Here is a 23,606-nt window from a genome sequence, read left to right on the forward strand (position 1 = left end):
GTATTACTGTTTTAATTCCCTTTTGCTGATGGGCCATAGTCCTCTATATGCTAATCTATGCAAAGATTGATCCATGAAAAGCCCTTATTTTTATTATATTTTAACAAATAAATATTAAATGTACCTCTCTCCTTGGTTTCTTATTAGATTTCTTCTAGGAGCATTTACTATGAAGGATGCTGATCTTTATATTAGACTCAGGATGAATGGGAAAGAATCAAACTCTCTGAAAAGCATCCGACTTACCTTTGATTCTTTTTCTCATTAAAAAGATAGAAAACCTAAGTATTTCCATTTGATTTACAAATTCATTTTCGTAGTTATATAGTGTTTTCTTTTCATTAACAGCTATTAAAACCCAAGGTTCTGAAATGCCATTCCAGCTAATAGAATTCTAACCAAAAGGGTATGAAATGTCATTATACCCATTTTCCTCAAAATAATAGATGTCATCTAAGGAGTAAATAAATCATCGAGGTTTTTCCTATATTATGTCACTGGCTGGTGAGGAGGTTGGTGGGGAAAGGGTAATTGCTATGAAGAACTCTTCCTACTTTATAACTTACATAACTGAAGATGATGTTGTTCTAAAGAAGTAGGAGTGTGGGAGAACAGTGAGGGAAATGCCTGTGGGACAACCTAGGTGGATGTTTGATGGGCAGGTAAATACATAGATTGAGGCCTTGGGAATGTTGAGTGGATGATATTGACTTTCAAGTCAGTAATGTAATGATAGAGATAATATACAGGGAAAGAAATATGATGATCAAAGGAGAAAGTGAACCTATGGTAGAGGAGTACACTGGGCAGGAGACACAAGAAGTGGAATATGGAGAAAGGAACAGGAACTCTTTCAGGAAATCTGGGAAGGAAGAAGTTCTAGGGAGAGAAAATGGGCAATAGTATCTAATTCTTGTTGTGCCCAAAATTGCGAATCTGAGAAACCACCAAGGAGCCACCAATGCAAGCGCACGAGGTTTTATTAGCAAGCTCGAGCTTGGGTCCAAGTATACCCGACACAGCAGAGCAGGAACTTGAACCCTGAAGTGGGTTACAGCTGGGTTTTTTATAGGCTGGTCTAGGGGATTTTCAGAAGGGGTGGAGGAATTTCTCAAGTTCTGTTTACATTCTGATAGATATGGGGCTTTCAAGGGCATTGAGCTCTGTTCTCATTCTTTTTTTTTTTTTTTTTTTTCTGTTCTCATTCTAATATGGGACTTTCTACCACGGAAGTGGGCTCTGTTGTTTTTCTGATATGGGATTCTCTGCTGAGGGCAATTCTGAGCTCTGTTGTCTTTCTGATATGGGATTCCCTGCCGAGGACATTGAGGACATTCTGTAGTTTTTCCCCATGAAGTTGAGATCTTATTCACAGGGGCCTAAGATGGCTGTACTTGTGCTAATGCTAAACTTTAGGTGGGATGGCCTTAATTTTTCTCGGCCTCCACAAATCTGAGGCATGGTTAATAAAACAACACTGAAACTGAAAAGTACTGTGGCCATTCAAACCTTGATTGAGTGTTGAGTGAATGGATTTGGTGGCCAAGAGATTATTGGTCATGTTTGTGGGCAGTGGAGGGGGTGGTAGCTTGCTATAGGGTGAGGTGTGAATTGGAGGCAAGGAACCTGACAGATGGAATGTAATCTACTCCTTTAAAACTTGAAGGAAAAGGAAGGGAAAGCTAGACTATCAGCTCATCAACTGGAATTTGAGCTCTAAGGGAAAGGGTTAACGTCTTTTCATTTTTTAGTGAAAAGTGAGTTCCCCACACTCAGTATATTTTGACCTAGTAAATAAGGACTGAATAAATCTGTTAGAGAAAAGGAAAGGTGAGAGGTTAGGGCATTGAGGGTATAGGCAGGAGAGCAGTTTAAATGATTTAGTCTGACCTGCTCCTTCTTTTCTCATTTCTCCAGATTCAAACCCTTGCTTGGTTCTACTATGCTTAACAGACACCTATAGGTGAGCAGGCCATTGGTTTTGGCCAGATTGTTGTCTGTACCCGTTACTGATGGTTTAAAAATCATTCCAAGGTACATGTTGAGAGTACCATGATTTACCCTTTCAATATGTATGCATTTTGATCACTTGGAAGTCTAAGAGAAATTCTCAATGAAAGGATTACTTCCTAGAACCTCCCCCTGCCTTATCTGACCCTCACCATAAAATAATCAGCTCCACTGAATTCCTCAGTCACTTCAACCATCCGTTCCACTGGCTCTCCACATGTAACCAAATTGTTTCCTATTTAAATTACGTTTGGTTGGTCTTAAATGGGAGGTTCTCAACTCTGACTGCACATTAAAGTCACACGGAGAGATTTTAAAAAATACGGATGCCCAGGTTATATCTAAAACTAATTAAATCCAGAATCTCTCAGTGTAATGCCTTGGTACTGGTATTACTTAAAGCTCCCTCAGAGATTCTGATGTGTAGTTAAGATTGAGAACTAATTTTCAAAACCCTCGTGGGGGTCCCAGAGCTAGGCAAATGGATTGAGCTGGCTATGTCCAATTGTCAGGCAGGAGCACCCCTTAGTAGGGAGGATGAGCTTGCCTTTTTTTATTAAGAGCAGAGGCAACACTCTCAGATGCAATTGTTATATTGATCTCAAGTTGATAGACTGCTTAGAATAAGCTGAGCTCCTGGGACAAGGTGTTCTTGCCTGAATAGACCTTTGACTCTATTGGATTTCTCCTGCCTTCTGGACAATTCTTACACTGCACAGCAGTGTTCTAGGGTGATGCTATTCAAGCTTGAAACATTTTTTTTTTTAGAACAATATTTCCAGATGAATTTCCATGCAGAAACTGAATATAAAAATGGATAAAAGTATAGTTTCTCTAGTTAAGTATAGTTTCCCATTCTGGCTGTTACTTCCTCCTGAGTTGCTCTGAGGCACTTCTGCTAACCTTAGGGTTTCTAGGAGCTCAGATTGGAAATTACCACTATAGGGTGATAGCAGCAATATCAGTAAAGAGCCAAAGACAACATTAGACAGAGTGTTTGCCCAATAGAATGACAAATCACTCTCATTGATAGTCGAGGCTGGGGATGCCAACATGCTTAGTGAGAATGCTAAGTGTAGAAGAAGCATCCAAGAAAAGAATTCAGCGCAAGAAAAACATAGGAAAGTAACCAGAATAGTGGGAAGATTAAAAAATCACATCATGGGAGAAATTGTTGAAAGAACAGGCAGTGTTAGGCCTGGCTAGAAAAAAAATGTGATTACTCTTCCAATATTTTTAGGACTGTCACATGCCAGTAGGTATGAAGCAGTTCTGTGTGGCTGCAGAAAGTAGAACATGCACCATTGGGTGGGAGGAAGCTTCCGGAAAAAGCGTTTGGTTCAATTTAAGAAGTTAGTTTTTAATATTATAATGACTCACCTCAGGAATGAGCAAGTTACTAATCTCTAGAGATATTGAGCCATTGACTAGATGACAAAGTCACTTATTTACTCCATCCTTTTCTCCCTTTCTCACATACCAGATGTGAAGACTCACATTAATTTAAGTAAAACTATAGTTTTTATCAAATAAAATTAAAATTTGAGTACCTATTATATGCTACATGAGTGATTCTACATGAGTGATTCCTAACTGCAGTGTTGACAGTAAGATGTATCACAATTAGCTATGAAATGTGTCATAAGAATTAATTTCTATTAACAAATCAACAAATTACTGAAGCTTGCAAATGATTTAAAATGCTTTAAAATGAATGACAAATTAGAATAGATTCAATGTTGTATGGACCTCCTGGTCACCTCCATTCTTCTATATTCTGGTAATGCATATTTGAGTGAAGAGTTGTGGGTTATTAGCTAAAGTGTCTAAAGTTAATTATAATGTATGTCATACCAAATTTAAGTTACAATCTAGAGTTAAGTCATCAATACTGATCTACCATGAAAAAGTGTGGTGCAATAAGAATTATTGTATTCTTGTGTGTTGCCTCTGACACCATTTGTTTTACTTTCCTGGAAATAGTTTTGTGTTAAGAGCCCCATGGCGAAGGGGCACCTGGGTGGCTCAGTGGTTGAGCATCTTGCCTTTGGCTTGGGGCATGATCCCAGGATCCTGGGATCGAGTCCCTCATCGGGCTCCCCGCAGGGCGCCTGCCTCTTCCTCTGCCTGTGTCTCTGTCTCTCTCATGAATAAATAAATAAAAGCTTTAAAAAAAAAAAAGCCCCATGGAGATGTGTCCTCGTGTGAATGTCATTTGTTCTAGTATTCATGTTAGATGAAATCTATAGGGTCCCTGCATCTGCCACAGTGGAAAGAGTAGCTAAATTGACAGAGCTTTGGAACTGGACATGCCTCCATGTGATGCCAGCAGTGCCATTTCTAACTTTGCCACCTTGGACAGGCCACTTAACCCCCCTGAGCATCGGCTTCCTTACCCATAAAAAATAGGGATTAACTTCCTTACAGGGTTACCTGGAGGTTGAGAGATAAGGAATGTACATATTAAGTATTTTTTTTAAAAAAAGAATAGATTCTGAGCAAATGATAGCTGTTGTTATTATTGACAGCATCCGAATAGAACTGGAGATAACATCCTTTTCAACTGCATTAAGATTTCCTCTAGTAAGATTAGAGTATATTCCTGGTTCTTTGGAAAAAGTAATTACATAGGAAATGCCTATTTTTTGAGCTATTTCATGAAAAACTGAATAGGTTTTTGTTTGGTCATTTGTTTATTTTTTTGTGAGGCTTTACTATTTCAAAACAAAACCTACATTTGAATATTGACTATATTGCTGTAACTGTCAAGAAATTATCAGCAAGACATAGAGCTGCAGAAAACATTCTTTTGATTTTTTTTTTTTTTTCTGAGACATCATTTTTATCCTCAGTTATATGCAGAGCAGTGGCTGGCTGTGTTTAGGTCTTGCTGGTGAGACTTGTAAATAATTAAAGGGCTTTGTAAAGATGTGACTATTTTTACATGGGCTAAATTTTTGTATTTCTGTTAAATGTAACTGACATGAGCAGGCCTCACTAGACTGTGATTACAAGGTGGGAGATATGTTAATATTCACTTGACCACAGCTCTGAACTATACCCAACCCCCTTCTACCTAGCAACAGGGCCAGATGAGGGTGAGGCAAGAATGCCCTTTTACAAATCAAAGATTTCAGTAGTTAGAAATTAGGACCATATAGCTGACACAGAGAATAAGTTAATGTATTAATAGAGCAAGAAGTGTTTTTGGAACTCTGCGGAGAATTATTCGAGAGCCACAGGCTGATCTGAGGATCACAAAGCTTTTCTATTGCTAAATATTTTCAGAGCCCATTTAGAGGAGGTCCAAGTGGCATCTGGTAATTCTCTGTCTATTGTCATCATCATCGTTATTATTATTTATTTATCCATTATCTCCTTGCCTGTCAGTGTTACCTCATTAATTCAACCTATATGTCAGGGCATTATCTGGCCTCAGCTGTGCTGTTTAAAAAGAGATTTATTCAGAAAACTGGCCATCCTACCAATGTAATGTTAGAGATAAAATCTAAATCTTTTTATTGCCTATGGAATCATATTAAAATTTATTATTCATTAAGGGGAATTTGGAAGTTATTCTGTTGAAGTGTCATTTCTGTGAAAGGCCGTCCTCTGGTGATAGAATAAAAAGCTTTTGGAGTAAGTGTTCACACAGAACATCCCACATGGAGTGGTTAGGGAATCCTTCTTTGCACCCCATCAGTAAGCTGAAGTGGTGGTCATAAAAAAAAATGAGGGCCTGTGACAAAGAACTGTCTATGGTCTATTGTGTCAATGATTTATAAATAATAGATGATGTTTATAATGCTGCTGTCAGGTCAAAGACACTGGTAACCACAGTAGTGAAGAAGATTGCCTGGGGGACATGGTCATTACTCAGGATATGATTGCTTTATTCTTTGATTTAATAATTCATTTTGCAGAAAATCAGCCATGTTATACTACCCTAGAGATTGTGCCTTGGATATATCACAACTGATTTTACAGGACAGTTATAGATGATGAAAAATCAGTAGTGATCAGAAATTTTTAATAAAGTGAGGTTCAGTAATTGGGACTCATATGCCTCTGTCTTCCTTACAACTACATCTACAGGTACAAATGTAGCACTTTACTTCAAAGAAAAGATGAAATTATACCTATATTATGTCATACAGTAAGCCTCTGAACTTAGGTCAAAATGAGATTCCAAGTGCTATTATAGTCTACTTAGAAAAACTTATAAAAAAAAAAAAAGAAAAGAAAAACTTATAAAGAAACTGACACCAGAAGATAGGCAGTATGTCAAAAGCTGTACATAGAAGAAAATTCATAGTATCAATTGTGTGGGAAAATTAAAATGAATAAATTAAATATTCAAGCAGTTGTAACTTGTGGAAAGTAGGATAATATATTAATAAAGAGAAAGTAAAAATGTATTGCCTGAAATAGTTTAGGACTTGATTCATTTGACAAATGCTAATCTTTTGCTTCCTGTTTCCTATTCACATTTGAAAATACATCAGGAGTGCCAAATGACTATCTTCAAAGGGATGATTTGACTTTTGGAAGGAGCCAAATATGCTTTGATTTGAGACCTAAATAAAATGGGTGATCTGTCTTAACGATTCAGAATTCATTGTTAAAAAAGAGGTGAGGGCACTTGACGGGATGAGCACTGGGTGTTATGCTATATGTTGGCAAATTGAACTCCAATAAAAAATATATACAAAAAAAATAATTCAGTCTTTCCCTCAAACGGGAGTTATAATCTAGGGATCTTATGGGAATTTTACATAATCTATACAAATGTGAATTATAAAAAAAATAAGCATTTCTGGGAAAAGTGATATATGTCTGTATGTAAAAATTCAGAACACACATTGCCACAAGTAAGTATCTGCATGCCTTAGGCCATAAGAGATTTGTTGTTTAGGGATAGAGCATAGATTTTTGATATAACATCGATGAGTTACTTGAAAGCTGTAACTTTTAACTATTGTTTTTCTCTTTAATTGAGAAAAAAACCATAAGAATTCTCAAAAAAAAAAAAAAAGAGGCGAGAAAAGGTATTTCTTTAAATCCTGAGCAATGGAGCCAGCTGAAGGAACAGATTTCTGACATTGATGATGCAGTAAGAAAACTGTAAAAATAGAGCCATATAAAACCTGTACTGTTCTAGTTGATTTAATCTGTCTTTTTACATTGACTTTTGTTTTCTAAACGTTGTTTTCTAAGCTATTGTATATTTGGATTACAGAACAACTTGTAAGATGAATACGTTTTTTTTTTATGTGCATTATTACAAGTGTTCTGAGTGAAGCTAATTGTCAACTTGATTAAGGAGGATTGCTTTGTGCCCACCACCTAGTGTAAAATAAAATCAAGTAATACGATCTTAAAAAAAAAAAAGGGGGTGAGAAAAAGTTACTTTGCTTTACTCGGTGTTGGGCTACCCTTTGCCTGAAGACAGATAATGCTCCACAAAAGGAAGAAGATATTCTCATTATTGAGAGTCATACTTATTTTGTTTCCTGGAAACCCAGTTTCCCTCCTAAAAGCTGCTTTTTTTTTTTTTTTAATCTTTTAAAAGGATAGTTGATAGATATTCTCTTGGGAGCACACTACGACACCAATTTGACCCTTGTTTTTTTCCTCCTTAACAACACATCTTAGAAGAGGATTCCATTCGAGTACTTTTGCATCCTTTTTATGGCTGCATAGAGTCAGCTTGGCAGGGCAAGTTTACTCTTTCACTCTTCTTCATATCATTCACTTTCCAATGTATTTAAAATTGGGAATATGTTAAATTCTGATTGAGCTATAAAGAATTGATGTCTTCGTGATACTGTGTCTTTCTAGCCAAGTGCATTATGTATCTTTCCACTTATTCAACTCTTTTTAACCTCGATGAGAATTTCAGAGTTTTTCTCTGTAGATTTATACATTTCTTAAATTTGTTCCTACATTTATAATGTCTTCTGTTATTATTTTGAGTGAAGTCTTTCTTTCCATTATCACTCCCAGTTGGTTGTTCGCAAGTGATGGCTATTGATAACTATACACTAGACTCCATCCCGGAACTCCAGGATCACGCCCGGGGCCAAAGGCAGGCAGGCGCTCAACCACTGAGCCACCCAGGCATCCCTTCCTAATTTTCATGTCCTTTATTTTTCTCTTTTGTCTACTTGAATTGGCTTGTACCTACTAGAACAATGTTAAAAACTAATGATCATAGTAGAAATCCTTGACTTATTCTTGACTTTAATAGGATCTCCTTTAGTCCTGTTATGTTGGCTTCGAGATTGAAATGGAACTATATGTATGTAAGTGTGTTTGCTTTATATATTTATACGTATATATAACATAAAATGTATCTACATATGTAATATTTATATGTTATGTAAATATATAATATCCATCTATCTTTATTTCAATATGTAGATGGTTATTATAACTTTCCTAATCAGATATTTTAATATGTCCTTTTGCAACACACTGTATGTCTGGAATAAACCCCACTTGGTTTTCATACATTTACTTGTAAAGATATATAAGCTTACCCTTAAAATATTCTCTACAGAATATTGTACCAATGATCCCCCCCACCACTTCCTTTCTCTTTCAGCCTATCACCCATTCCTCATTCCCTCTCCTCCTTTTATTAAATCATAATTTGTGGGATGTAATACACACTGCTTTATACAGCCATTCATTTCATTAAATCAATCATGAATCCTGTTTCCTGACCAGTGATTGGATTAGGAATGGATGCATAACACATTAGGCTGCTAAACACGTGCAGTGCCCAAGAAGACATTCTTCTGCAGTGCAAAGACAGTGGACAAGGATTGTAATCTCAAAGTGTAAAGCCAGAGGCCCCAGAGGACAAAGAATTGGAGAGATTCTCCCAGGGAGCTGACCCAAGGGTGACAGTTGGCCTCCAAAGGTCTCCCTGTTGCTATGGAAAGGATTTCTGTATTTCTTTTCCTTAGGATATGTAAAATAGACGCTTTGTGATGATTATTTTTTGTTCCCATTCTTCCCCTTTCTTGAATTAACAGTAAATTACATTTTTTTCCTTCGTTTTCAGATATTGGGCAAAAAAAAGCAATAAGGGACTGCATTGTCTGTAGAGAATTTGAAAACAATATTAAACTGGCTAAAAATCAGTCTGCTTTTCAATATCACCATGTGCTAGTCATTCTGAACAATGTTAATGATAAAAATACCCATCTCTACCAGAGTGGACAGCTTCCGCTGGCATCCTCCTGCAGGTTTCACTTTGGTTGACATCACTGAGTCACTGAATTAATCTATACAGAGCCACAGTGCCTTGGAACTCTTGCTACGTAAAGGATTATTGTTAACGCCATTTTGAACAAAGTTTTTGTTCCTCCTTCATGAAGCCTTAATAAATCTTCTACTGGAAAGCTAATCTCTGCTTTCATCTTTTACTGTCACTATATCTTTTTTATATACCTCTTTGGTCACTCTTATTTCTACTGTTTATTTGGCTTCTCAATGATACTTTGTACTTCTTGACATCAAGAGATTCATCTTATTCATATTTGTTTGCTTAGGACAATGCCACACTGGTAGTTAAATAACTGATTATTCTATGAATATGTCCATAGCCTTATGTGATCAATTATTCTAATGTCCCCAAATTGTGACTATTAGAATAGTACTCTTTCAGAATACCCTATGCTGTAGTTTGGCTAACAGAAATTTAAGGCTTTTTTTTTTTTTTTTTTTTTTTAACATCCCTCAGACAATCTACCCAGTTCTTATAAATTAGAACTTCTTGGAATGATGAAAGGCACTCTGCAGTTCTAGTTTTGGAAGATGCCTGCTCAGATGCTTTTAGTTGAGGATGTAAGAAGTCTACTAAATATACGTACAACAAAACATTTTTTTTAGAAGAAACGTACTTTTCCTGAATCTGATTATAGAATTTGTTTCCTGTGTTATAGACAAGAATCCACTAGATGGTACTATTACATAAGTGATCAGCCTGGGAACAATACTGACATTTTCTTCTCCATTAAACAACTGCTCACTGAAATATTTTGTTTTCAACTCAAACTATGCCAGTTTGATTAATAATGTGACTTAGTCTTGAGTGAGGAAGTAAATTGTCACTATTAAGATTTATGATAAGCTTCTTGCAAAATAAATGAGTAAGGTAATCAATTAGTAGTCTTGTAGTAGTTTGTATGCATGGAAAATTGTGAACCACAACATGCTATATTTGAAGACTGAGCTCCTTTCAGAAAAACGTTTTGGTGCATTTGAGATGGGAATTGCATTTGGTATGCATTTAAAATGTCCTGCTTTGTAGATGGCAATTTATTGACTATTTGGTGTTTACAGAGTTTTGCCAGGAAATCAACCACTAATCTGGGAAAGTTTAAACATTACACACTATGCAATTAATTAGAAGCAGATTTGATTTAGTGGAGCAGCTACATGGAAGCCTTTTTGTAATATTTTCCATGGAGCTCACACTGTGGACCTACCTTGGAGTTGGGGCTATTTGAAAACAAGCCATTTTGACGCGGAAATATCTTTGAAAGTAATCCAAAATGAATCTGCTTTATATAGAATTCACTTTATAGTGTCATTATAACAGAATCTCTAAATCACCAACGTAATGAATTACATGTGGAGAATTCAAAGGCTTGAATGTAAAGGAAAATTCTATATTTGTATTAAAAGTGGCAGTTACATGTATCAGCACTAAAGTTACTACAGTTATTTAAATACTGGGAAATGTACTATAAGTGACATATAATAGAGTAAGTAAGCTAATATTGCATTTTTTTCTTCAGGCTCTTAAATCTCTCTAAGGGATTCTTAACCTGATCTATGGGCCCCTTAGGTGTTCATAAATAGAAAATAGGGGTCCAGGCAATTTCAGTAGAAAAATTGTATCTAATTGAAATTCAGCATTTTCTTTAATTATAAATGTAGATAAACCACAGAAATATGATCAATACTTGTGCTTTTGACATCATCTGAAATTACAGATATTTTCCCATTATATCATAATTGTTTTAGTTTCTTAAAATATCTTTCTTATTCATCACTACTTTAAAGTTATGATGGATGGGGATCCCTGGATGGCTCAGAGGTTTGGCACCTGCCTTTGGTCCAGGGCGTGATCCTGAAGTCCCGGGATCGAGTCCTGCATTGGGCTCCCTGAGTGGAGCCTACTTCTCCTTCTGCCTGTGTCTCTGCCTCTCTCTCTCTCTTTGTCTCTCATGAATAAATAAATAAAATCTTAAAAAAAATAAAGTTATGGTGGTTATAGGATGCTTTGATGGATCTTCTTTTCAAGATGTTAATAAAGAAATGTGCTATTCTATAATAGTTTAGAAATATTTTATCATATTTCAGTATAAGTAGTTTCTTTTACAATACTATACATTTTTCATTATGCATTTCATTATGCATTCTTCTGATACAGTCTCATAAGTTTTATACCAGACCAGAGGGGTCTGTAACATAAAAGTGTTTAGAAGCCCTTTACTTTAAGAAAGGACATTCTGATGAAACTGAACATTACTTCTCTGCCTTAAAAAAAAGATGTAGCATCCCTTGGACTGTACCATTTAAGGGCATTGAATGACCTAGAAGGTGGGATGACCTCGAATAGAATTTATGATTACCCCCTTCCATTCAGCTATAGGAATTTAGAAGTTGACAATTTCAAGTAAGAGAATATTCAGGATTTCCAAATTTATCAGAAAATAAAGGTTTTAGAATACAGAGCAGTAGACTCAACTTTCTATAGCAGATGTGATTGAGAATTGAACTAAATAGGTGGGAACCTTGTTTCTTAGTATTCACCTCCCCTAAAGCAATTCAAAAGCTGATATTAACTTCTCAATTAACTCACAGGTCCAGAGAACTTCAGGAAATTAAGAAATATCAAGAAAATTTTTACCAGGAATAGAATAACTAGTTGAGGTGGTAAAGTATACTGCACTGTCCTAAAGATATAAAAGGAAACTGAGAACAAAACCAAATTATAATCAAATTACTTGAATTTGGTAGACTCATCAACATATATTACATCTGCAGCACACTCCTAACTATTAGCTGTGCCAGATACCTTAAATGTGTGTTTAATCAAACATTGCCAACATCTCATTCCCATTAAACTATGAATCTTAGCCAAGGTTTATGTGAATGGTATGTCTAATGTATCCTCCTGGTTTTCCCTATGTCTTGCTGAAAATGCCACTTTGATTAAACAATGTATCTAAAGGAACTTTAGGAACTCGGGGAATTTCGGAAGGGAAGAAGGGAGATTTATGATTTGTCTGTTTGACAAATCACTACAGTACTTTCTTGTGATCTCACAAAGCCTCTTAAATTCTCTTTGTGAAGTGTGAGGGATCATCTCTGTGTTTAAAGAAAGACTGAGGGTGCTAAGTACTCCTCATTCTGCATATTTTACCAGTGGAAAAGTTAGAGTCTGGGTCAAAGGTGATGCCCTTCATCTAGGAAGATTTGTTGCTGGAGGAATCCAGGCATGAATGCATTAGGGCAAACTCAAGCTTGCTGTTTTAATGTCAGGGCTTCCTGTGAACTATGGTTCATCTGCATGTGGAAAATCACCAGGTCTGCTGCTTGGGTTCTGAACTCTCTTCTCTTGTTCATGAGCTGAGTGGAATGATTTCTACTCCCTCAAATTTTTCCTTCATTTCTCTTAGAAGCCTGTCTTAGTGTCTCAGCCACACCACTATTCTTCCAACAGCACACCTCAGAGTTAGTGTTATATTTATGTCACTCTGTCCACTGAGTCCTTAGATCTTGATTAGATAGGGTTTACCCACCTCTTAGTCTATGCTGCCATGTTAGTTCTTCAGGACCTTGTCATTTCTGGCCTCACATGATATGTATAATATGGCTGTAGACCAATGAGAGTGATTTTCCTTTGTACCTTCTAGAATTCAGTCTTGTCACATTAGCTTAGAGTCATTCCATGAAACCTTTTCATTTCATTAATTTCTTTTCCCTTCACTCAGTACTAAACGCAATGCTAGCCATCTTCATTGTCACTGAGATTATGTCATTGTAATCCCTTAAATCCTTCAGTGGCTACCTCTTTTCCTCTTCATTATCAATGCTTTTGTTGCAGTCAGCATTTTGTCAATATTAATTTCTTCATATCCTGAGACACACTTTCATGTTCTTTCTGTATCTCCCAGAAGTCTTTCATCCATAAGCTATTGTTCAGACTTTCTCTACTATCTCCCTTTCATAATACTCCACAAACATGATCTCATATTCTAGACTTCCATCCATACTTTCTATAAAATGTCTCTCAATTATTTAGAAGAAAATGTAGGCTAATAAGCCTCACCAGTTAGTGCATCTCCCTTCAGTACCAACACCTCTGTTACATACAGATGAGGATTTATCATTGCAGACATTTCAAGAACCATTAAGCCTCCTATATGTGTTTGAGTGGTGGCTTCCTTATGAGCAACTGGTTCTACCCCATGAAATATACTACAAATGGCTTTTGTAGTTTCTGAAGCTAGGGTTATATTTTGGAGAGTAGAGTTACAGACCACATCCATTAGATTGCCAATAATGGATCGTATGTTTCATATAATCTAGATCTTTACCAGCTTCTGTAAATGTAGCTGGAAAAATAATTCAACAAGAAAAATATATGGAATTTTGGAAAAATTCTAAAAACATTTTGGTCACAGCATATATTCAAGGCTGGTGTAACAAAATATCTGCTCTAACAAAATATCATGGATGAGGTAGCTTAAGCAACAAGCATTTATTCCTCATAGTCCTGGTGGCTGAGAAGTCCAAGATCAAGGTGCTTAGTAGATTTAATTCCTGGTGAGAACCTACTTCCTGATTTATGGACAGATGCCTTCTCACTGTATGCTCATGTGAACTCCCTCTTCTTATAGGGGTACTGATCCCATCTGGAATTACTTCAAAGCCTATTTACGTTCCCTGTCTCCAAATACAATCACATTGGGGGTTAGAGCTTCAACATAGAAATTTTGGGGAGACATAAGCATTCATTATGGTTACATAATTTGCAGGACCCAGTGCAAGATGAAAACATGGAGCCCTTGATTAAAAGCAAGACAAAAGTGCCATTGAAAGTACTAAGATATAAAACTTTATTTTGCTGTCTCCCTTGACCTGTCATAGTATCTTTTTCTTGCTGCTTAGTGTCACATTCCTTTGGGCATGGGGGATTCTTGTTGGGTGAGTGATCATTACAGGTATCAAGGACCCTGCCCTGTGCTTTGTGCTTTGGCCCACTGGCTGCCAGGCTTCCCGTCCTGCCAGCATCAGACCTTCGTGACAAATCCATCTGCCTTTCCCAGGAAACTGCTATATTAACCAACTGAGAACAGGTGATCCCCAAGGAATAGAGGTCACTATACTGGCATCTAATACCTGGATCAGGGGTAAGAGGCTTGCCCTTGCCAGGTCTCCTCCTAAGTGAGCTGTGGCACTGCCAGCCTAGAACAGGCCACCACCATACCTCTTGGTGAGACTGCTGCCTGTGTGCTCTTACACATACCACACCCAGAAAGTGGAGGGGGGCAGCATTAGTTGGTTGAGGTGAGGATGGGAGGTTGAGTAGGGCCTGGCGCACCAGAGGGTCAGGCCCCAGCAGCTGGTAACCCATCCCAGGGTGGCAGCAGGAAGCAAGACTGTACCTGAGCTAAGGCTCTAACCCCTGGCACATACTCCATTATCCCATCAGACTTCACTTACAAGATACAAATTCCAAGATAAAATGATTAAGAATTTTAAAACAGAAACTGCAGCCCCTTGAACTCTTGAGCATGGGACTTTTCTGAGTATGAGTCCCTGTGTAGCTGTGCTGGTCATGTGTCTATGGAGCTAGCAGTGCCTGCAATCCTCAAGACTTGGCTATCATGTAGTATAGCATTTCACATCAAGCTAGTAAATCCTCAAAGAATAGGAATGGTAGCATAACATATTATGTTACTACTCATAAATGGCTATGTTGCACAGTCATTTTCTGTGAAACCCACAGTATCTGCTATGGTAGCATATGTCAAAAGACTATTCATTGAACGTTGATACTTTAAGACAGTGAACCAACAATAGGATCTAATTCCAAATTAAATACTGCATCAGAGAGTATTCATCTAGCTGGTATAGTTTATACACAAAATAGAAATTTCATCTTCTACACATATGTTTCTGAAATCTGAGGATGTCTTTACATAGGTACTTAATTATTTTTTCTCTACTAAATTAATCGGTGTTTAGGAAGCAGCATTCAGATAGAATCCACAAGGAGGAGCTCTGGACTCATTTAAACATCAGGATTAGGGGTTTCTATCTCAAAAATGTATCCATGGAGAGTAGGATTGTCTTGAAGTATAATTAGTTCCAAGGCAGAATTTTATCAATTGAGTCTTTTGGGAGTGGTAACATGTAAACACTTATTAAAATGTTGTGGTGGGGGGGGGTATGATTCTGTGTGAGTCAAACCAGACATGCAAATAAAACCAAAGGCTTTCTGCCCTCAGATGATTTGTTCCCTGGTTGAAGATATATGTCACATGGTAGATTTTCATCCATGTTAAGAGATAGCAAGGAAAGAGTAAGGACGTTTTTGCAGCTTTCAAATAGTTCTGACAAATAGAGATATAAACAGCGTAGTTCCAGAATCTAGTATTTTTCCCGGGGCATCTTTGAGGGGGGAAAAAAAGCTATTGGGTTATGTTTCCATATCTTAAGTTCTCAAATCAGGAAAGCATGGATTAAAGCATATTCATGCAAATATAAGTAAATTGAGAAATAAAAAGTATTTTATAAACAGATGAGACAAAGCAATAGAAATGAAGGCATATGGGGCACCTGTGGCTTAGTCAGTTAAGTGTCTGCCTTTGGCTCAGGTCATGATCTCAGGGTCCTGGGATCAAGTCTTGCTGCAGGCTCCCTGCTCACCAAGAGTCTGCTTCTCTCTCTCCCTCTCCCTCTGCCTGCTGCTCCCCCTGCTTATGCTCTCTCTCAAATAAATAAATAAAATATTTTTAAAGAGAAGTGAAGGCTTATAAGGTATATTGAATTGTAGACTTTGTTTTTCTTCCTCTGTTTTTAATCTATGTAAAGCCACTTAGTCTTTTGAGCCAAATGAAGAAATTAAAAATGAGTGTCTTACCAAGTCAGGAGTATGCTGGGGGCACTGGCTGGTGAAACTTGAAGGATATACTCATTCTTTTGATCTTTTTTCTTCGTTCTCCAGCTTGGCTTTGGGATAAGGACTATATATGTTCATAAAAGTTGGCAAGCTCTACTTGGCATGGCTAAATCCAGAAGATGTGGCTGGTTCTATACAGCTGGAGAGTTTGGGAGACTTTACCCTGGAGTAAGGTTAATGGAAGAGAATTGGGAGGGAATTGTTTTAATTGACCTTGATACTTTCCAAAAAAGGGCTGGGGGTTAGATTCAGAGGGTAAAAGACCAGAGGCCTTTCCTGGCAAAATAGCACCACCCACTCTTCTATTACTTTCCTTTGTCTTCTATTTTTCACCATCTGGCCTTATGGTGCATATTTATTTGCTTTTAATCTGTTACCCTACTAAAATATAAGCATCATCTTGAGGACAGGGACTTTGCATTATTTTAGAGTCTGTCTTCAGAGTGTAGAACTATGTATGGTACAGAGCAGGTGTTCTGTAATTATTTGTGAAATGAATAAATCAGTGAATGTGTTGGGTCACATGAATTATATTCTTTTTTTTTTTGTATTTGAGATCAAATTCATGATGTTGTAGTGTAATGCTATTTGTACTTAATATTGGGAAACAGGGAAATTCTTAGCATTAAGTAGGCTGATAATGAAGGTTTCCCCCATTAAGGGAGTCTCCAATACTTCCTTATTTGAAGTGTGGGTCTGCAGATCAGCAGATCAGCCTTTAGGTAGGAGGGGCCCAACACAGGGCTATTGAATCAGAATTTGCATTTTCATAAGATGCCCAGGTAATTCCTATGTATATTAAAATTTGGATGGGTAACTCCAAATAGTTGGGAATTTAAACGAGACATAGAATTAGATGAGAAAGCCTGGATTTCCTCTCTTTCTTGTGAACAAAGCGAAAGAAGAAAGAAAGGCAGCAAATGGAATGAAACAAAGTGTTTTGCAGTACCCTTTACTCTTTCTGCCCTTATATCTTCCTAAATACTTCTTCACAAACTCCTCTCAACTGGAATCTTTCTGGTTAGCACTTTTCATTTCTTTCCCAAGTTCATATTTTTTCCAGCTCTCTTACATTGTTGTAGTTTCATCTAGTGTGTTGAAGGAGAACAAAGTATGCCACTTTGGCATATTGATTACATTGAAGTAAAGTTACTTAAGAAATAGGTACAAGAGAGACACTCTGGCTTTCCTTTGTCTACAACCCCCCCTTCACCCCCCCCCCCCCACCGCAAACAGGAAATAAAACTCCCATGTGTAAAGGACCTTCCCTGCGCCTGGAGGGTAGAAGACATCTTTTTTGCTAGAGACAAGGAATTCAAGGCTGAGAAGGCTGTATAAACTTTGTTACTTCATTAATTTGCTACCCCAAACCCAAATGTTTTGTTTTGTCATATCTTCACAAATAAGTATTTCTTTATCTAAAAGCTTTATATAAAAGGTTCCTGTTTTGGTCACTTCTTTGAACCTCATCTCATATCTTTGGGACTACTGTGCATATGAAATTAAATTTGTTTTTCTGTTAATCCAGTTTATGTCAATTGTTAGACTAGCCAAAGAACCTAGAAGGGAAAAAAGGAAAGGTTTTCTTTCCTTACAATGTCAGGAAGCCAATGGAATGTTCGTATTTTACATGGGAATACACTTTATTTAAATAATGGCTTGCCCTAAAGATTTTACCTTTCTATGTTTAAGTCTTTTCTTCCTCAGCTTTCTTAAATGTTAGGGAAAAAGTCCATATATAAGTGAAATTCCATTTTTCCAAGCAGCATCTTCCAAAGGATTCTCTTTCATCTTTGGACCACTGCAGACAGCGATGACCTCCTTGGGCCTGGGGGTCTCTTCTCCTTTGGTGGCTCTTCCATTTACTGAGAGTTCTTGAGGGAGTGTCATGCTCAGAAAGTAGATGCTGTGTATCTTAATAAACATTACCTGAACTATAATCTCAGGAATAGTTAACTTCTATTGAATATCATTGAGAGTCAGACAGAAGTCACTCTTACAGATTGGTCAGAGGAAAATGCCAACTTTTTTTTTTTTTTCTACAAATGCCCTGGATTAACATCCTGAGATTTTGTGTGTGACATGTTAATACATACTGTTCCTTCCCTCACTGCCATTATCTTTTCTCCACAGTGAAATTTTAGATTCTTTTTTTTTTTTTTTAAGATTTTATTTATTTATTCACAAGAGACATAGAGACAGGCAGAGACACAGGCAGAGGGAGAAGCAGGCTCCCTGCAGGGAGCCCTATGTGGAACTTGATCCCAGGACCGTGGGACCACAACCTGAGCCAAAAAGCTCTACTCAACCACTGCGCTGCCCAGGTGCCCCATAAAATATTCGTATTTTTAATATGTGGTTAGGCTTAATGATAGGACCGGTGTCTGTTTCTTCTTGGAAGCTATATTCATGTATTCATCTAGGCAAAAATTCATAATGCCAAGATAGCATCATTTTGCTTCATTCATATTCCCCGGTGAAGATCATACCATGTTTCCTCTGTTGAATAACAAAAACCAGTTTCTTTGTTCTGCCTTGAAGGTGATACGGAATGAACTCAGCCTGCCTTTGTTTGTCTATATCCTATGCCATCTCAGTGAATAATCTAAACTCAGGACAGGCTCTCTTTTTTAGCTCTTGGTGGTGCTGACACACACAGAAACACAATATTTTACACTTTACCAGTTTAGGTGGATACTGTGTAGAATACAGCCTCACAAAAATAAGCTTATACAAGTATGCTATAAATTAAACAATGCTGACATGGATGTGATAAGGTATAGATAGGCAATAGCAAACTGTTTGCTTACTGCTGTAGTTTATTTTTTAACTGATGCAAAATGTAAAGTACCTAATTTTCATGTCATTGGATTCTATCCTTCTATAATTTTCTCTGCTCAATTTCATCAGGTTCTTAGGCGTGTTCCAATTTAACCCTACATGTGCTTACTATTTATGTTATGTATATTATGTATAATTATAGGGGTAAAGTTTGATCCAATTACACTTTTGGGCTGATGAGAGAAAATTGGTGATGTAAATTAAGCTGTCTTTTGGGCATATTTTCATAAAAAGCAAGTCTCAAAGCTATAACAGAGGAAAGGCTATTTGAATTTAGCTTTCCTCTCTATATTTACTTTTTCACTGCTGAGAAATAAGAAAGAAAAAAATAAATGTATTTGAATTGCTTCTCCTCCCAGCTGTTATAGTAAAATTAAAAGGCAAAATATCAGAGTTCACAAAAAGGTGACAGAGCTTGTTCCCCTCTAAGCCAAATGGAATAGGAGAGGGCCTGGTGATGTAATATAAGGTCAGGAAAGAGAGAGATGCTCTTTTAATATAATATAATCTAGGAGAGCACTTCCAGATCAGTGAAATAAGAACTATGGAAAATCTACTCCTCTGTAAAAGTGATGAGAAAATTGAAAAAAATGATCAAGAGCAACATTTCAAAAACTCTGGAATTATTATGAAGGTTTGCAGTAATTTGGGGACCATTTATTTAAGAAAAATGTTTAAGTCTTTGTAGGAACAGTGAGTTTTGTAGTGTTTTTAAAAATTGTTACAGATTTTATTTATTTATTTAGGGTGTATTGGAGAGGGTAAGAGGAGAGGGAGAGGGAGAGACAGAATTCCAAGTAGACTCTGCACTAAGTGCAGAGCCCAATGCAGGGCTTAGTCTCACAACCCTGAGATCACGACCTGAGCTGAAAATCAAGAGTCAGATGCTCAACTGACTGAGCCACCCAGGTGCCCTAGGTTTTGCAGTGTTTTAATCAGCTCTATCCAATGCCCTTCTCATCAACCTTTAAATCATGGTAGCCATCATGATTTCAGTAAACCAGCAACCTAGTAGCCACTAGAATGGGTAGAATGGGTTTGGAGATCCATAAAAACCCCCATCCCCAGATAATTGTTATTATTTGACTTATCTGTCAGTTCTCTGAAAACCCAACTCGCAGGGCTTGTCTTCATTTGATTTTTTGGCTCAGTTCTAATAGTCTTTTCCCTGAGGCATTTGTCAAGAATAATGAGTCCCAAGTGGTTATGATATCTGGACCACATAAAAAGCTGGCCAGAAACTTAAGACGAAAGGCTGGATGATGGAATTTCATAGAGGGCTCTGACATATTTTTAGGAATCTAGAAGGTCATAACATGTGCAAACCTGTGTGTGTATCTAGGACTAACCTGAGAAGACTCTTATCTCTCACTTCTCACTGATCTCAGGTTCTTCTCAAGCAGGAAGTGAAGGCGGAGGCAGTGTAATGAATTCTCTGCCAGAGATTGAAACCCATGCAAGCTCTCTTAGCAAATACTGGGAGACTTACTGTTCTAGACATTTAAGAAATATCTGTATCCAATTATTAGCTGATCTGAAGCTAATTGGACAGAGACATCAGTGGCCATACATGACAAAGACCACAGATTTTATAGAATGAGTTCAGGAAACCCATTACACAAACAAAAAACAACAGCAAACCTTGGGGGGAAGATATCATTTTCAGAGTTGCCATATTATTATTATTTAAAGTATTTAGTTTTTGACTAAATGTTCAAGGCATTTAAAAAAAGGGAAAGTATGACCCATACACAGGAAAAAAAGAAAGTCAAGAAAAACAGTCTCAGGAAATCCACATTTTACTAAAATACCATAAGTTACTAAGCAGACTTTAAATCAGCAGTTATAAATATGTTCAGAGTGATAAAGAAACTGTTTAAAGCACTAAAGGGGAGTATGGGAGCAATGTTTAATCAAATAGAGAATATCTATGAAGAGATAGAAGTTATAAAAAATAATCAAATAGAATATCTGGAGTTGAAAAGTTACAACTGAAATGAAAAAAAAATCACTCAGGTAGCTCAGTAGATTTGGAGTGGCAGAAGAAAGAATGAGAGAATTTGAAAATAGTTTAATTGAGATTTTCTAGTCTGACAAACAGAAAGGAAAAAAAAAAGGAAGAATGAACAGAGTCTCAGAGATATATGGGAAAACCTGAAGTATGTCAAAAAATGCATAATGGAAGTCCTAGAAGGAGATAAGAAAGGAAAAGAATGCTGGCAGCCACTAAAGGGTGGAAGAGGCAGGAATAGATCCCTCTCCAGAGTCTCCAGAGTGAGAATGGCCTTGCCAACACCTTCATTTTAGCCCAGTAAAATTGATTTTGGACTTCTGGCTTTTAGAGGTGTTGGAAGATAAAGTTTTGTTGTTTTTAATTCATCTGTGTCATGGTAATTTTTTATAGCAGCCATAGGAAACTAGTACACTTCTCAACTTATTCTATGGGGCTTGTATTATCATACTGCCAAAACCAAAGAGAAGAAAAAATGACATACTGATCCCATATGAATATAGATGCAAGAATCCTTAAGAAAATACTAGCAAACTGAATCCAGCAATATAAAACAAACAAACAAACAATTATACAACATGACCAAGAGGGTTTAATACAGGAATACAAGGTTGGTATAACATCGGATAATCAATGAATTACATTGTATTAATAGGATAAAGGACAAACTCACATAATAATTTTCATGGATGGAGAAAAATAATTTGACATGATCTAGTACCCTTTAATGATAAAAATCACTCAGATAATTTGGATTAGAGGGGAATTTACTCAACCTGATAGAGAGCAAATATCAAGAACTCACAGCTAATATATTCATGTCAAAATGTGTAATGTTTTTCCCTTAGGATCATAAACAAAATAAAACTGTCTGTTCTTGCCCTTTCAATTCAACATTGGACTGGAGGTTCTAGATGTGTAACTAAATAATAAGAAGAAGTAAAACATCAGATTGGGAAGGAAGAAGTAAAACTATCTCTATTTGCAGGTTATGTGTTTTGTATAGAAAATTCTAAGGATTCTGCTAAAAATCTGTTAGAGTCAATAAATTTAGCAAGGTTGCAAGATGTCACATCAGTATAAAGAAATCAATCGTATTTCTATATATTAGCAATGAAAAATATCAAAATGAAATTAAGAAAAAAATGAAATTGAGAAAGTAATTTAAAAAATTTTTTAAAAGATTTTATTTTATTTATTCATGAGAGACACAGAGAAAGGCAGAGACGCAGGCAGAGGGAGAAGCAGGTTCCCTGCAGGAATCCTGATGCGGGATTTGATCCCACTCTGGGGATCATTCCCTGAGCTGAAGGCCGATGCTCAACTGCTGAGTCACCTAGGCATCCCAAGAAAGCAATTTTATATATAATAGCATCAGAAAGCATAATACAGGAACAGATTTAACAAAAGAAGTGCAAGACTTGTACACTGAAAAGTATAAAAATATTATTGAAAAAATTAAAGAAGACTTAAATATTGTAAAGATATCCCATATGCACAGATTGGAAGATCTAATATTGTTAAGATGGCAGTAATCCCTAAACTGATCTATAGACTCAGTGCAGTCACTAACAAAATGCCAGTTGGCTTTTTTGCAGACATTGACAAGCTAATTCTAAAATTTATATGGAGATGTAAGGGACCTAGAATAACCAAACAAAAGAATCACATTTGGAGGACTAACACTTCTTGATTTCATAACTTACTACAAAGCTACAGTAATCATGACAGTATGGCACCGGCATAAGGATAGACATATGGATCAATGAAATAGATTTGAGAGTCCAGAAATAAACTCCTACTTTTATGGTCAATTCATTTTTTTAAGATTGTATTTGCTTATTTGAGAGAGACAGAGAGAGCACGAGTAGGGGGAGGGACAGAGGAAGAGGGACAGACTCCCCACTGAGTACAGAGCCCAACATGGGGCTCCATCCCAGGACCCCAAGATCATGACCTGAGACAAAGTCAGACATTTAACCGACTGAGCCACCCAGTCAGTTAGCACCCCTACGGTCAATTCATTTTTGGCAAGAGCACCAGTACAACTCACTGGTAGAAGGAATGGTCTTTCGTAGGTGTTTTTGGGATATACAATTGCAAAAGAATGAAGTTGGACTCCTACACTACACTTAAAATTTAACCCAAAATGAATCAAAGGCCTAATCATAACAGCCAAAAGTATAACTTTCTTAGTTGTTATCATAGGTGTAAATCTTTTTGTCTTTGGATAATTAATGGTTTCCTACATATGACCCAAAGCACAAGTGACAAAAATGAAAAAGAAATCAAACTTCATCGACATTAAAAACTTTATGCTACGAAAGACACCATCATAAATTAAAAAGACAACCCACAGAATGAGGGAAAATATTTGCAAATCATATATTTGATACAAGGACTTTTATAAAGAGTATAGAATTATTTCCTACAACTCAAAATAAATGACAAATAACTCAAATAAAAATGAGTAAATAATTTGAATAGATATTTCTCTAAAGAATATATACAATGGTTGAATAAGAACAT

This window comes from Nyctereutes procyonoides, unplaced genomic scaffold (genome assembly GCF_905146905.1).
Source record: "Nyctereutes procyonoides isolate TBG_1078 unplaced genomic scaffold, NYPRO_anot_genome, whole genome shotgun sequence".
NCBI classification, from domain to species: Eukaryota; Metazoa; Chordata; class Mammalia; order Carnivora; family Canidae; genus Nyctereutes; species Nyctereutes procyonoides.